Source organism: Anomaloglossus baeobatrachus, chromosome 11, assembly GCF_048569485.1.
Source record: "Anomaloglossus baeobatrachus isolate aAnoBae1 chromosome 11, aAnoBae1.hap1, whole genome shotgun sequence".
Lineage (NCBI taxonomy): Eukaryota > Metazoa > Chordata > Amphibia > Anura > Aromobatidae > Anomaloglossus > Anomaloglossus baeobatrachus.
The window spans coordinates 91,410,196-91,425,738 of record NC_134363.1 but is presented as its reverse complement, the minus strand read 5'-3'; the positions used below and the strand labels follow the sequence as shown (position 1 = coordinate 91,425,738).

At 44.6% G+C, this 15,543-nt stretch overlaps 1 long non-coding RNA gene across 1 annotated transcript in view; it reads right to left on the bottom strand.

The window, feature by feature from the left end:
* The window catches only part of LOC142256505 (uncharacterized), a 537,718-nt gene that overhangs the window by 115,242 nt on the left and 406,933 nt on the right, over positions 1-15,543 (bottom strand). Inside the window, exon 2 of the long non-coding RNA XR_012727533.1 lies at positions 14,642-14,817. This is a non-coding gene — a long non-coding RNA (uncharacterized LOC142256505). The remainder of the gene's footprint in view (positions 1-14,641; positions 14,818-15,543) is intronic.

Genomic DNA, 15,543 nt, shown 5'->3' with positions numbered 1-15,543 from the left:
TGCCCACAATCAGGGTTTGCAGCGTTTTGGGCGCAGAGTGTTTTCCCTGTGTCCATAATGCTGCGTTGTGCAGTAGAAGCACAGTGGAAGGATTTTTAGAAATCCCATGCCCAATGTGCTTCTTTTCTCCGCAGCATAAACCGACCTGTGGCGCAGCTTCCCGAGCCTCAGCATGTCAATTTATGCTGCGGAGATGAGTGTTCTCTGCAGGTAGCATAGAGCTCCACAGCGGCCTGAACCCAAATCGTGGGCTTGGGCAGCTGCGTTCTCCCGTGGACAACACTCACATCTCTGCAGGAGGCTGACACTGTGTACTAGATGCCGTGTCGCTGGATCATGGCCACAGAGCCTAACAGTGAGACATTTGTTGCTACAGCAACATTTTTGTGAAGTACCTGTGGATTCAAAATGCTTACTATACTCCTGAATAAAATCCAGTTTCCAAAATGGGGTCACTTGTGGGGGTTTTCTGATGTATAGGTACCCAAGGGGCCCTGCTAATGTGACATGGTGCGCGCAATTTATTTCAACTTTTCCAGAATTCAAATGGTGCTCCCTCCATTCCAAGCCCTCCCATTTATCCAAACAGAGGTTTTTGGCCACATGTGGGGTATCCCTGTGCTCATAAGACATTGGATAACAACCTGTGGGGTCCACGGTTTGTTGTTGTCTCTTGAAAAAGTGAGAAATTTGATGCTAAAGCAACAGTTTTGTGAAAAAAATGAAAATTTTCAATATGGCAACCTAAGCTTATCAAATTCTGTGAAGTACTCGTGGATTCAAACTGCTCACTATACACCTTGATAAAAGCCTTGAGGTGTCTTGTTTCCAGAATGAAGTCACTTGTGGGGGACCGCCACTGTTTAGGCACCTCAGGGGCTCTCCAAATGCAACCTGGCGTCCGCTATTGATTCCAGCCAATTTTGCAGTCAAATGGCACTCCTTCCCTTCCGAGCCCTGCCATGCGCCCAAACAGTTGATTTCCACCACATATAAGGTATCGCCAAACTCAGGAGAAATTGCACAATAAATGTTATGCTGAATTTTTTCCTTTTACTCTTGTAAAAAAAAAGCTACCTGGTTGAAATAACAATTTTGTGGTAAAATTTTATTTTTTTTTTTTCATGGCTCAACGTTATAAAATTCTGTGAAGCACCTGAGGGTTCAGGGTACTCAAACATCTAGATAAATTCCTTGAGGGGCCTAGTTTCCAAAATGGGGCCACTTGTGCGGGGTTTCTGCTGTTTAGGTACCTTAGGGGACCTCCAAATGCGACATGGTGCCCGCAATCTTTTTCAGCCAAATTTCCTTTCTAAAATTCAAATATTGCTCCTTTCGTTCCAAGCCCTCCCATTTGTCCAAACAAAGGTTTCAGACCACATGTGAGGTATCACCGCGCTCATAAAAAAGTGGTTAACAAACCTTGAGGTCAAATTTTTGGAATTACCTCTTGAAAAAGTGAGAAAATTGATGCTAAAGCAACATTTTTGAGAAAATTATTAAAAGTTTCAATATGACAACGTAACGTTAACAAAATCTGTGAAGTACCTGTGGATCTAAAATGCTCACTATACCCCTAGATAGAAGCCTTGAGGGGTCTAGTTTCCAAAATGGTGTCACTTGTGAGGGATTTCTTCTGTTTAGGTACCTTAGCGGACCTGTAAATGCAACATGGTGCCCGCAATCTATTTCAGCCAAATTTGCTTTCCAAAATTCAAATATTGCTCCTTCTGTTCCGAGCCCTCCCATTTGTCCAAACAGAGGTTTCTGACCACATGTGGGGTATCGGCGCGCTCATAAGAAAGTGGGGAACAAGTTTTGAGGTCCATTTTGTTGTGTTATTTCTTCTAAAAGTGAATAAATTTGGGTTAGAGCAACATTTTTAGGTAAAATTTAATTTTTGCTTTTTTTCATTCCACATTGCTTTTGTTCATGTGAAGCACCTGAAGGGTTAATAAACTTCTTGAATGTGGTTTTGAGTACTTTGGGGGGTGCAGTTTTTAGAATGGTGTCACTTTTGGGTATTTTCTGTCATCTAGGCCTATTGAAGTCACTTCAAATGTGATGTGGTCCCTAAAAAACTGGTTTTGTAAATTTTGATGTAAAAATGAGAAATTGCTGATAAACTTTGAACCCCTCTAACTTCCTAACAAAAAAAATTTTGTTTCCAAATTTGTGCTGATGTAAAGTAGACATGTGGGAAATGTTATTTATTAACTATTTTGTGTCACAGAAATCTCTGGTTTAACGGTATAAAAATTCAAAAGTTGAAAATTGCTAAATTTTCAAAATTTTTGCCAATATTCAATTTTTTTCATAAATAAACACAAAAAATATTGTCCTAAATTTGGTACTAACATGAAGTCCAATATGTGACGAAAAAACAATCTCAGAATCACCGGGATCCGTTGAAGCGTTCCAGAGTTATAACCTCATGAAGTGACACTGGTCAGAATTGCAAAATTTGGTCTGGTCATTAAGGTGAAAATTAGCTCCGTCACTAAAGGGTTAATGCCGCTGGGAGCCGACACTGTTTGTATAGCTGCAGACTGGTCAACGCAGAGATTCAGACACGCCCACAGTGCACACTGTGCACAGACTGTGCTGAAGAGTAGGGAGTGCCCAGGGAGCAGCTTCTTCTAGTGAGAGATGCCAGGAGGAGAACAGCCAATCAGGAGAGGGGGCAGAGCTTGTTCAGTACAGCCACGGGAGAATGAAATGATGAAAAGGAAAAAAGTGCCATAATCGTTACCATTAAATGGGGGAGACAAATGTGAAAATTTATATTGTGTGTGTTGAGGGGCACGAAGAAGGACATCGCTACTTTAGGCCATGATCCCATATTGTAGTTTTTTTAGGGATTTGCGGTGTGAATCCCCTGGTCTTGGTGCAGTGGCCTTTGCTCAGTAACAGAACGGTGGTTATATTCAGACACTATGTGGTGATATTTGGTCTTGGTGTGGTGGCATTATTTTGCAATGCATTATTGGCCTTTATATGGTGGGTGTTGTTCAGTAACACTATGTAGTAGTATGTGTTATTTCTGAAAAGAGCTAAATTGCACACCTGCGCTTAGGCAACCAAATAAATTAAATGACGTTTGATGTCTGTAACAACGACGGACTAGTAAACAAACACCCGGTGGAGCAGCATGTAGAAGATATAATCAACGTGAAATTATATCAAGGAGTGTAAAAAGTAATCTAGGAACATATGCTACAGCTCTCCGTGGTGATTATCAAATGTACTAATGAAACCAGAAGGGATAATTCCCTGTATCACAGGGTACAGGGCATTATCCCTTCTGGTTTCATTAGTACATTTGATAATCACCATGGAGCGCTGTAGCATATATTCCTAGATGTGTTATTTCTGACTATAAGCCGCCCCCAGTAACGCATGCTGCCCCCCCAGTAACATGTATAATGATTATTATATTTTGTTTGTTTGTTTTTTATCGTTGGGGGGCCCTATTCAGACTTTTGCTATGGGGCCCCATGATTTCTATCTATGCCCCTGTTTGAAACATAATTTTTTTGTTAGGAAACTAGATTCAAAGTTTTTCAGCAATGTGTAATTTTTCCAACAAAATTTACAAAACCATTTTTTAAGGACTAAATCATATTTGAAGTGGCTTTGAGAGGCCTATGTGACAGAAAATACCCAAAAGTGACACTATTCTAAAAACCACATCCCTAAGGCCCTGTGCGCACTTACCGGATTTTGCCACGGATTTTCTGCGGATTTGCTGCATGTTTTGCTGCAGAAAATGTTCATAACATCTCTGCAGTGAATCACCAGCAAAACCTATGGGGAAAAAAAATTCTGTGCGCACTAGGCGGATTTTGACAGCTGCATGTTTTGCTGCGGGATTCCCGCAGCAAAAAAAATTGCATGTCAATTCTTTTCCACACATCGCTGTGGGATTTCACTCCATTGACTCCAATGTAATCGTGAAATCCCACAGGGAATAACGCAGGCAGCAAATTCTGTGTGGTTCACTGCGTTTTCCTGCATTATTCCCTGCGGTATTTCGCAGTTTACCTCCGGTAATGTACATCGCTTGCCTGCGGTTTTGCAGGGAAGTGATCTCATTACAGGAAGAGGAAGCCGTGCAAAGAGTAAACACACACATCACAGGTACAGACACACACAGACATCACAGACCTAGAACACATAGACACAGACACATAGAACACACATAGAAAACAAACGGAAATATAGAAAACAAAGCACGTGGGCTCCGCTGTATATTTACCGTCCAGCCGAGGTAAACACACAGCGGCGGCCCGGTATTCTCAGGCTGGGGAGGGAGAGGGGCAGGGTTAATGTCCCCCGCCTCACTCCCCCTCCCGCAGCCGAGAATATCAGCCGCAGCTGCCCCGGGACTGTCGCATGCATTATGCGGCTGTACCGGCGTGTCCCTGGCTCTTCCTGCAGCCGTGTAGCAGTGGCAGTCAGAGTAATACAAGGAGTTAATGGTGGCGGACCACCGCCATTAACTCCAGGCTTGATCATGGCAGCGTCTATGAGACAGCTGAAACAAACAACCCGTAAGTAAAGTGAATAAAACACACAGAAAAATCCTTTATTTTAAATAAAACACAAACAAGCCTCGTTCACCCTTTTATTAACCCCTCCCGAAACAAAGCTCCAGCATAATCCACAGCTCCGGCGTCCTGCGCTGCTTACATCCAGCCACGACTGACACAGACACTGCTGAATGCAGCCTCGCAGCGAGACAGCAGAGGTAACTCCAGGGCATTTCCCATGGCCGGTAATGTGAACTCACTGCCGACCGTGAGAAATGCAGAGAGTGCTCACATGGACTCTATCTATCCCTCTATCTATCCCTCTGTCTATCTATCTATTCTTCTGTCTATATATCTATTCTTCTATCTGTCTATTTCTCTATCTATCTATCTATCTATCTATCATCTCAGAATGAAATTACTTTTTTTTTTTCTTTTTTTTTTTTCAATGTGCTTTATTGCATTGAATGCAATAAAGCACATACCAACCCGCACGCGGCAAAACCGCGAACAATACCGCGGTAAAACCGCAGCAAACCGCGGCAAACCGCATGCGGTTTTCGGGTGCGGTTTGCCGCGTTTTTTTACCGCGGGTGCGGTAATCTTTGAATACATGCGGAATTTTCTTGAGAAAATTCCATTTTCCAGTGCGCACATAGCCTAAGGGTGCGTGCCCATGATCAGTGTTTGCAGTGTTTTAGACGCAGCATGTTTCAGCTGTGTCCAAAATGCTGCGATGTACAGTACAAGCATAGTGGACGAAATTTGTAGAAATCCCGTGCCCACTGTTGTTTTTTCCACAGCAAACACTGACCTACGATGCAGATTTCCAGACCGCAGCATGTCAATTGTTTGCTGCAGATTCTCTGTAGGGAGAACACAAGCGAGAGACCGCAGCGCACTTAACCCTGATAGTGGGTAGGAGCAGCTGCGGTCTCCTGCATTTTCTTGTGGAACTGGTATAGATGTTTGGTGAGCACCTTGAACCGCGGGTGTTTCCCAGAAGTTTATAACGTTGAGCCATGAAAATAAAAAAATACATTTTTACCACAAAATTGTTGCTTTAACCAGAAAGCTTTTTTTCACAAGGGCAACAGGAAAAATTGCACAATTCAATTTATTGTGAAATTTCCCCTAAGTATGCAGATACCTCATATATGGTGGAAATCAACAAAACAAAACAATCACTGATCTCGGGGAGACTAGCCAGAGAAAACACTGCCAGCAGCCAGCGGGGGCGCTCAAGACAGTGAAATCCTAGGTACATTGCCCCCTGGGAAATATGCCAGGTCCCTCCTTCCCGGAGGGATATCTGGCTGGTTTCTGTGTTGAGACTCCTAACAGAGGCTCCACGGACTTTTTTGATTTGCATATTTTCCAGGGGGCAATGTACCTAGGATTTCACTGTCTTGAGCACCCTCGCTGGCTGCCGGCAGTGTTTTCTCTGGCTGGTCTCCCCGAGATCAGTGATTGTTTTGTTTTGTTGGTCTACTAGGCATTGCTCCCACCTGGCCAGAATCCTACTCTACACTGATGAGGGGCAATACCCCGAAACAGCTGTCTGTGGATGGATACCTGGCCTTGGTATTCCCTTGTCATATCTTTAAACTTGTCAAAAAGTTGGATATTGACTAAAAGGGCCACTTAACATGGTAGTATGGTGGTCTCCTAAAAAGAGCCACCCCTTGGCTGGGTCCTTCCCGGAGGGATATCTGGCTGGTTTCTGTGTTGAGACTCCTAACAGAGGCTCCACGGACTTTTTTGATTTGCATATGGTGGAAATCAACTGTTTGGGCACATGGCAGGGTTTAGAAGGGAAGGAGCGCCATTTCATTTTTGAATACTAAAATAGTTGCAATTGTTAGCGGACACTATGTCACGTTTCGAGAGCCTCTGAGGTGCTTAAACAGTAGAGTATCTCAACAAGTGACTGCACTTTGGAAACTCGACCCCTCAAGGAATTTGTAGATATTTGGTGAGCACCTTGAATCCCCAGGTGCTTTAAAAACATTTATAACGTTCAGCAGTGAAAAACAAATGTTTTTACCACAAAATTGTTACTTCAACTAGATATCCGATCGCTATTATCTATCTGCTGATCACAGCTATACAGCTGTAAAGAGCAGATACAGTCACTTTCTTTTTCCCTCTGTTCCGTGCCAAGGGAAAACGAAAGTGAAACATCATAGCTGCAGGTGTCATCACATGACCCTGTGCTACGATGGCAACCACCGATAGTCACGTGATCACACACGTGACTTCCAGTGGGGGCGGTGGTAAGTAAAAAACATGGCCGCACGCATTTAGATCTTGCTGCCAGACTTTGGCAGCAAGATTTAAGGGGTTAATGGCCGCGGGTGGAAGCGATTCCACCCGCGGCTAGCAGGCACACATGTCAGCTGTTGAAAACAGCTGATATGTGTGCCGACTGCCGCCGCCTGCCCGCGGCAGGGGGCGGGGCTTAACGGGACACGCTCCATGATGGATATATCCGTCCATGGTCGTGAAGGGGTTAACCTGCGATTTCTGAGGTTGATGACTCTGATAAACTTATCTTCTGCAGAAGAGGTGACTCTTGGTCTTCCTTTCCTGGGGCGGTCCTCATGTGAGCCAGTTTCTTTGTAGCGTTTGATGTTTTTTGCCATTGCACTTGGGTCCACTTTCAATGTTTTCCCAATTTTTTGGACTGACTGACCTTAATTTCTTAAAATAAAGATGATCATTTGATTTTCTTTACTTAGCTGCTTTTTTATTGCCATAATACAAATTCTAACAGTCTATTCAGTAGGACTAGCAGCTGTGTATCCACGAGACTTCTGCACAACACAATTGATGGTCCCAACCCCATTTATAAGGCAAGAAATCACACTTATTAAACCTGACAGGGCACACCTGTGAAGTGAAAACCATTTCCGGTTACTACCTCTTGAAGTTCATCAAGAGAATGCCAAAAGTGTGCAAAGCAGTAATCAAAGCAAAAGGTGGCTACTTTGAAGAACCTAGAATATAAGACATATTTTCAGTTGTTTCACACTTTTTTATTAAAGGGAACCTGTCATCAGGAATTTGGCTTTCAACCTAAACGTTTCCCCCTCTGCAGCTCGTGGGCTGCATTCTAGGAAGGTTTTTGTACTTTTTGTGCCCCTTTTTAAACCAAAATAAACACTTTATAAACTTGTACCTTTCTGTTTGAAAATCTTGTTAATTTTCCATGGGGGCGGGCCGTGTGGCGTCCGTTGCTGTAGCTTACGCCGTCCCCCATGCTCCAAATCATGCCTCATAACGCCGCCCACTGCGCCGAGGTCCCGTGCACGCCGGGACACCTAGTGACGTGATCGCATGCACGAGAGTATGGGCGGCGCTGTGATTGCATCGCAAGTGCGCGCCCATACTCTCGTGTGCGCGCTCTCCCCTCTGTACGTCGCTCAGATCCTCTGCTTCTCCTGTGCTCCGCTCCTCCCATCTATTTCCTGCTGCAGGGTACGATGGGAAGGAGGTGACGTCGGGCCGGCGCAGAACGCTGGAGGCAGTGGGGAGAGCGCGCACACGAGAGTATGGGCGCGCACTTGCGATGCAATCACAGCGCCGCCCATACTCTCGTGCCTGCGACCACGTCACTAGGTGTCCCGGCGTGCACGGGACCTCGGCGCAGTGGGCGGCGTTATGAGGCATGATTTGGAGCATGGGGGACGGCGTAAGCTACAGCAACGGACGCCACACGGCCCGCCCCCATGGAAAATTAACAAGATTTTCAAACAGAAAGGTACAAGTTTATAAAGTGTTTATTTTGGTTTTAAAAAGGGGCACAAAAAGTACAGAAACCTTCCTAGAATGCAGCCCACGAGCTGCAGAGGGGGAAACGTTTAGGTTGAAAGCCAAATTCCTGATGACAGGTTCCCTTTAAGTATTTCATTCCACATGTGTTAATTCATAGTTTTGATGCCTTCAATGGGAATCTACACTTTTCAGAGTCATGAAAATAAAGAAAACTCTTTGAATGAAAAGGTGTGTTAAAACTTTTAGTCTGTACTGTACGTTCTTGAGTTTTCTCCTCCAGATCCAGGCAGATCCGGATCTTTCTCTTTCTCTCTCTCTCTCTCCCTCTCTCTCTCCCTTCTCTTTCTCCCTTCTCTCTCTCTTCCTCTTTCTCTTCCTCTCTCTCTCTTCCTCTGTCTCTCTTTTTCTCTTTCCTTCCTGTCAAAGATGCATCCCACTACAAAAGATGTCAGACCTGGGACCAGGAGATGGCTGTCTTCCCTCTTCTACCCGATACATTGTGCCAAGAAGATGATATCCAAGCCTGCGGACCAGAAGATGACTGTGCATCCCATTGATGATGTCCCACCATTACCGCCTGAGGAATGAGGAATATGAGACTGTGAGTGAAACCAACCCTGCTAAGTATGATCTGATTAGAGGACTACCTCCACATTCCCCCTTGCCGAATAAAGTGTGCCAGCGTGGAACATAGCCATGAGGACAGACAAGAGGGTATGGTCAGGATCTGACTTCCTATGCATAGTCTGTTGGGTGGGGAAATTCATCCACAAAGGATGGGTTATCTCGTATGCGAGTGAGGTAACCATCGACATTAGGACAGATTGATAGACTCGACAAAAATAAGGAAAGATTTTTGGCTATCTCCAAAGGGGGGAATGTTATGGACATGATTATGAACTATTATGAGTATTAAGAGTTATATGAAGATATCCAAAAACCCAGATTTAAGATAGTGCTTGAACTGTGTACCACACCTATATCTGCATTCAGACATCATAAGACTCATCAGACAGTCTGGGATTTTCATGTGACGAGTTAATCATGCTGATAAAGCTTAATATAAATGAGGAAACACATATACAGTATACGTGTTTCACAGAATAAGCGATTTTACAGTTTACCCAATAGGAGACGTGTTATGTATTCTTGGCTCCTAGCCAACTGGTTCCTTTAAATGTGTCTTATCTTCCGCAATAAAGTCAGTCATATTTTCTATGCAGATCCGTGTACATTTCTCTGGTCTGTATGGAAGAATAGTATGCATGTTACTAACAAATGACTCATATGATTTGGATGTAGACGGGGTTAAAGTGTAGCTGTAAAACTTGGATTACATCACCATAAATTCATGGCCCCCTAAACACCAATGGCTCCTGAAGCGATCAGACAGGAGTCTGCACAGAAGTGTGTAGTTTTTTTTCTACTGATGCTTCAGCTGATTGTATAAATGGCTTTTATACAATCAGCTGATGTGTCTTGTGATTCACGTCCCTTGAGCCTTACACATCATCTGATTGCTTTGCTTTCCAGCAAACCGATCAGATGACATTGGATCCGGATTAGAGATCATGGGACCCTCGACCCAGGACTACGGCAGAGGGGGGTTCTTTATTTCAATAAAGATGGAGTCACTAATTGTGTTGTGTTTTATTTCTAATAAAAATATGTTTCTCTGTCTTGTGTGTTTTTTATCTTTACTAGAAATTCATGGTGGCCATATCTAATACTGGCATGACACCATGAATTTTGGGCTTAGGGCTAGCTAATAATACACATCTAGCCCTAACCCCATTATTACCCAGTGAGTCACCCGGCACCAGGGCAGCTGGAAGAGTTGGATACAGCGCCAAAAGATGGCGCTTCTATGACTGTGTCATATTACGGGGTGGCTGCGAACTGCAATTCGCAGCGGGGGGGCCAGAAAGCTTGGGCCACCCTGTACTGCGGATTCCAGTCCCCAACTGCCTACTTGTACCTGGATGGACAAAAAAATTGGGCAAAGCCCACGTCGTTTTTTTTTTTTTAAATTATTTTATGAAATTCATGAAATAATTAAAAAAGGGCTTCCCTATATTTTTTGTTCCCAGCTGGGTACAAACAGGCAGCTGGGGGTTAGGGGCAGCCCGTACCTGCCTGCTGTACCTGGCTAGCATACAAAATATGGCGAAGCCCATGTTGATTTTTTTATTTTTAAATTTTTAAAAAATAAAAAAAACCTAATCCAAGGGTTAGGGGTAAAAAAAAAAAACTTGTGGGCTCCCGCAGCATTTTCTATTGCTAAGGGTAACCCAAGCAGCTACTGGCTGCTAACCCCTACTACTCGCTGTTACCTTCACTGGCAATGGAAAATCCAGGGAGGCCTTTTAAGGTTTTTTTTCCAAAAAACTAAAAAAAAAAGACATGGGCTTTGCCATATGTTTGTATGCTAGCCAGGTACAGCAGGCAGGCTGCCCTCAACCCCCAACTGCCTATTTGTACTAGGCTGGGAAACAAAAATATAGGGAAGCGCTTTTTTTAATTATTTCATGAAATAAAAAAAAATGATGTGGGCTTTTACGTAGTCACCAGAACAGCTCTCAAACCAAAAAAAATGGGGAAATTGCGAAGAAACAGTATGGGCACAGCCTGTTGATGGTTGGAAATCTTCTGAAATCATGCCTGGTCTCTCTCTCTCCTCATTCATGTTCCCTTTTGTCATGCACTGCAGCTCTGCTCATTCACGTTCCCTTTTTTCATGCTTTATACTGCAGCTCTGCTCATTCACGTTCCTTTTGGCCATGCTTTACACTGCAGCTCTGCTCATTCACGTTTCCTTTCCCATGCTTTACACTGCAGCTCTGCTCATTCACGTTTCCTTTCCCATGCTTTACACTGCAGCTCTGCTCGTTGACGTTTCCTTTCCCATGCTTTACATTGCAGCTCTGCTCATTGATGTTTCCTTTCCCATGCTTTACACTGCAGCTCTGCTCATTCATGTTTCCTTTCCCGTGCTTTACACTGCAGCAATTTCTCATTCACAATTCCCTTCCCGTGCTTTACACTGCAGCTCTGCTTGTTGACGTTTCCTTTTCCATGCTTTACACTGCTGCTCTGCTCATTCACGTTTCTTTTCCCATGCTTTACACTGCATGTGTGCTCATTCACGTTTCCTTTCCCGTGCTTTACACTGCAGCTCTGCTCATTCACGTTTCCTTTCCCATGCTTTACACTGCAGCTCTGCTCATTCACGTTTTCTTTCTCATGCTTTACACTGCAGCTCTGCCCATTCACGTTTCTTTTCCCATGCTTTACACTGCATGTGTGCTCATTCACGTTTCCTTTCCTGTGCTTTACACTGCAGCTCTGCTCATTCACGTTTCCTTTCCCTTGCTTTACACTTCAGCTCTGCTCATTCACAATTCCTTTCCTATGCTTTACACTGCAGCTCTGCTCATTCACGTTTCCTTTCCCGTGCTTTACACTGCTGCTTTGGTCATTCACGTTTCCTTTCCCGTGCTTTACACTGCAGGTGTGCTCATTCATGTTTCCTTTCCCATGCTTTACACTGCAGCAATTTATCATTCACAATTCCTTTCCCGTGCTTTGCACTGCAGCTCTGCTCATTGACGTTCCCTTTCCCATACTTTACACTGCAGCTCTCTCATTCACGTTTCCTTTACCATGCTTTGCACTGCATGTGTGCTCATTCACGCTTCCTTTCCCATGCTTTACACAGCAAGTGTGCTCATTCACGTTTTCTTTCCCATGCTTTACACTGCAGCTCTGCTCATTCTCGTTTCCTTTCCCATGTTTACACTGCAACTCTGCTCATTCACGCTTCCTTTCCCATGCTTTACACTGCAGCTCTGCTCATTCACGTTTCCTTTCTCGTGCTTTACACTGCAGCTCTGCTCATTCACGTTTCCTTTCCCATGCTTTACACTGCAGCTCTGCTCATTGATGTTTCCTTTCCCATGCTTTACACTGCAGCACTGCTCATTCATGTTTCCTTTTCCGTGCTTTACACTGCAGCAATTTCTCATTCACAATTCCTTTCCCGTGCTTTACACTGCAGCTCTGCTCGTTGACGTTTCCTTTTCCATGCTTTACACTGCTGGTCTGCTCATTCACGTTTCTTTTCCCATGCTTTACACTGCATGTGTGCTCATTCACGTTTCCTTTCCCGTGCTTTACACTGCAGCTCTGCTCATTCACGTTTCCTTTCCCATGCTTTACACTGCAGCTCTGCTCATTCATGTTTCCTTTCCCATTCTTTACACTGCAGCTCTGCTCATTCACATTTCTTTTCCCATGCTTTACACTGCATGTGTGCTCATTCACGCTTCCTTTCCCATGCTTTACACTGCAGGTGTGCTCACTCATGTTTCCTTTACCGTGCTTTACACTGCAGCTCTGCTCGTTGACGTTTCCTTTCCCATGCTTTACACTGCAGCAATTTCTCATTCACAATTCCCTTCCTGTGCTTTACACTGCAGCTCTGCTCATTGACGTTTCCTTTCCCATACTTTACACTGCAGCTCTCTTATTCACGTTTCCTTTACCATGCTTTACACTGCTGCTCTGCCCATTCACATTTCCTTTCCCATGCTTTACACTGCAGCTCTGCTCATTCTCATTTCCTTTCCCATGCTTTACACTGCAGCTCTGCTCATTCCCGTTTCCTTTTTCATGCTTTATACTGCAGCTCTGCTCATTCATGTTCCCATTTGTCATGTTTTACACTGCAGCTCTGCTCATTCACATTTCCTTCTCATACTTTACACTTTACGTTAAACTCTGTGTTTTGGATGCATTTTGAATGCGGTCCCACTCGGCTCTGCTACATCCCCATAGAGCATGGCTGGCTGTGAGACAGAGCCGCGTGATTAGAATGAACTTGGATGAACTTCACCCGACTTCACCTGAGTGACGGCACCGCTGATCATGCGGCTCACTTCAGTTGCTTGCTGCGTGGAACTGACAGAGAGCGGCGGTGTTCTCCTGTCAGCTTCATGTAGCAGAGGTGAAAGCGTCGCCGGACCTCATGTGGATTAATTCGGACCTGGAGGGATGTTTTGGGAATAATAAAGTGGTGAAAGAGGGTGGGGTTTTTTTTTGTCTTTTATTCCAAATAAAGGAATTTTTTAGTGTATGTGTTTATTTTCTTAAACGTACAGGTTAATCATGGGGGGTGTCTCAGACACCTGCCATGATTATCCTAGGACTTGGTGACAGCTATGGGCTGTCATTAACTCCTTATTACCCCGATTGCCACTGCACCAAGGCAATTCGGGATGAGCCCGGTAGAGTCCCGGGACTGTCGCATCTAATGGATGCGGCAATTCTGGGCAGCTGCTGACTGATATTTTTAGGCTGGGGGGCTCCCCATAACATGGGGCTCCCCATCCTGAGAATACTAGCCTTCAGACATGTGGCTTTATCTTGGCTGGTATCACGCTTGGTATCACGCACACCGGGTTTTTTCAATTATTTATTTATTTTGCTGCACTACATAGACCCACCCGGCTGTGATTGGTTGCAGTGAGACAGCTGTCACTCAGTGTGGGGGCGGGTCTAAATGCAACCAATCATAGGTGCCAGTGGGCGGGGGAAGCAGAGAATACGAGATGGAATTAAGAGCGGCCGGCATTTTCAGAAGCAGGAGAAGCCGCCGGAGCAGTGTGACAGCTGGCAGTGCCGCGTCGGTGATCGGTGAGCATGAGAGAGGAGTGGAGAGGGAGAGATAGACAGACAGATATACCTATGGACAGTCTATCTACACCGCCAGCTCCCCAATGACTGCGTGTTTACAAAATGGCCGCTGGCATGTATGGCCCGTGTTACGCTGTGCGTCCAAGCCAATCGCAGTTACACCACAACAAAGATGGCTGCGGCGTTACTGTGAGGGCAAGCAATGTGAGATGTGTTCATTGGCTGGAAAACAGGCGCCAGGAAGTGAGAAATGATAATGAAAATATCGGAGCGGATGTTGTTTTATTCGTCGGATACCGAATGTCTCGAATAGCTTGTTATCCGTCGGATACCGAATAGTGACGAATACATTCGCTCATCCCTATTTATAACTTGTTTTGGCTCAATAGTATTAAATAAAATTTATTTTTAAGGTGATCTCTTGTGTTCTGGCATATCCGCCATCCTATAGTAAAATAAGTTTACCTGATATGCTATAGGCTGATACCTGTGGGTAGTGCCCTCTTTTCCCTTATATAGGGTAATAACTTAGTAAAGACTGAAAAATAGTTACATTTAAACAAAGTTTAGTTACTCTTTACCTGTAATATAAACTGTGTACACTTTATCATTCCTCTAGAAAGTGACTTGTTTTTTACCTTTTTGACGATGGATTACCAAAATCACTTGACCATATTTTCCTTTTCCCAGTTGTTTAATGAGCTTGTAATGGTCATCTACCTTTATTGTAATGAGGTTTTGACCGGTGATTTCAATCATCTCCTCTAGCAAATTATCTGCTACCATTTCAATGTTTGAGTTCATCTCTTCAAACCTAAAACAAAATTAAATCATATTAAAGAATACACAGTATACAACCTAGAACTTCAATGTTTTCTTTTCTCTTATACTGCCTATAAGGCCCGTTTCACACGTCAGTGAAAAACAGTGACGTTTTTCACTGGCGTGTAAAACACACACATGTCCCTGCGTGTGCCGTGACTCCGTTCTCCGTGGCCCGTGATTGCACTTAGAAAATAACTCACCTGTGCGCGCTCCCGCTGTCCATGGTGCTGATCGCTCCTGCGGTGCAGCATCCGGCCGGCGGGGACCCCCGCAGCAGCTGCTTCCGGGTCGGCTGTGTCGCGCATAATGAATATGCGCGACAATAATGAGCCGGCTCAGAAGCAGCAGGGAGAACGGGCTGCAGAGGACATCGCTGGACGCCGGGTGAGTAAAAATGATTTTTATTTTAAAAGCACGTTTTTTTCTGGCACGTGTTTCACGGACCACACCACTGCGTGGTCCGTGGAACATCAGTGATGCCAGAAAAAAATGGACATGTCTCCGTGCGGCAATCACGCACACGCGGGTACGCCACACGGAGACACGTGCAGTGAAAAATCACTGACGTGTGAGCAGACCCATTCATTATAATGGGTCTGCGTATGTCAGTGATTCTGGTACGTTTTAAAAAAAGCACAAACGTACCAGAATCACTGACGTGTGAAAGGGGCCTAAAATAGCACAAAACTCTGATCCTTACTGATCCTTCAGGGAG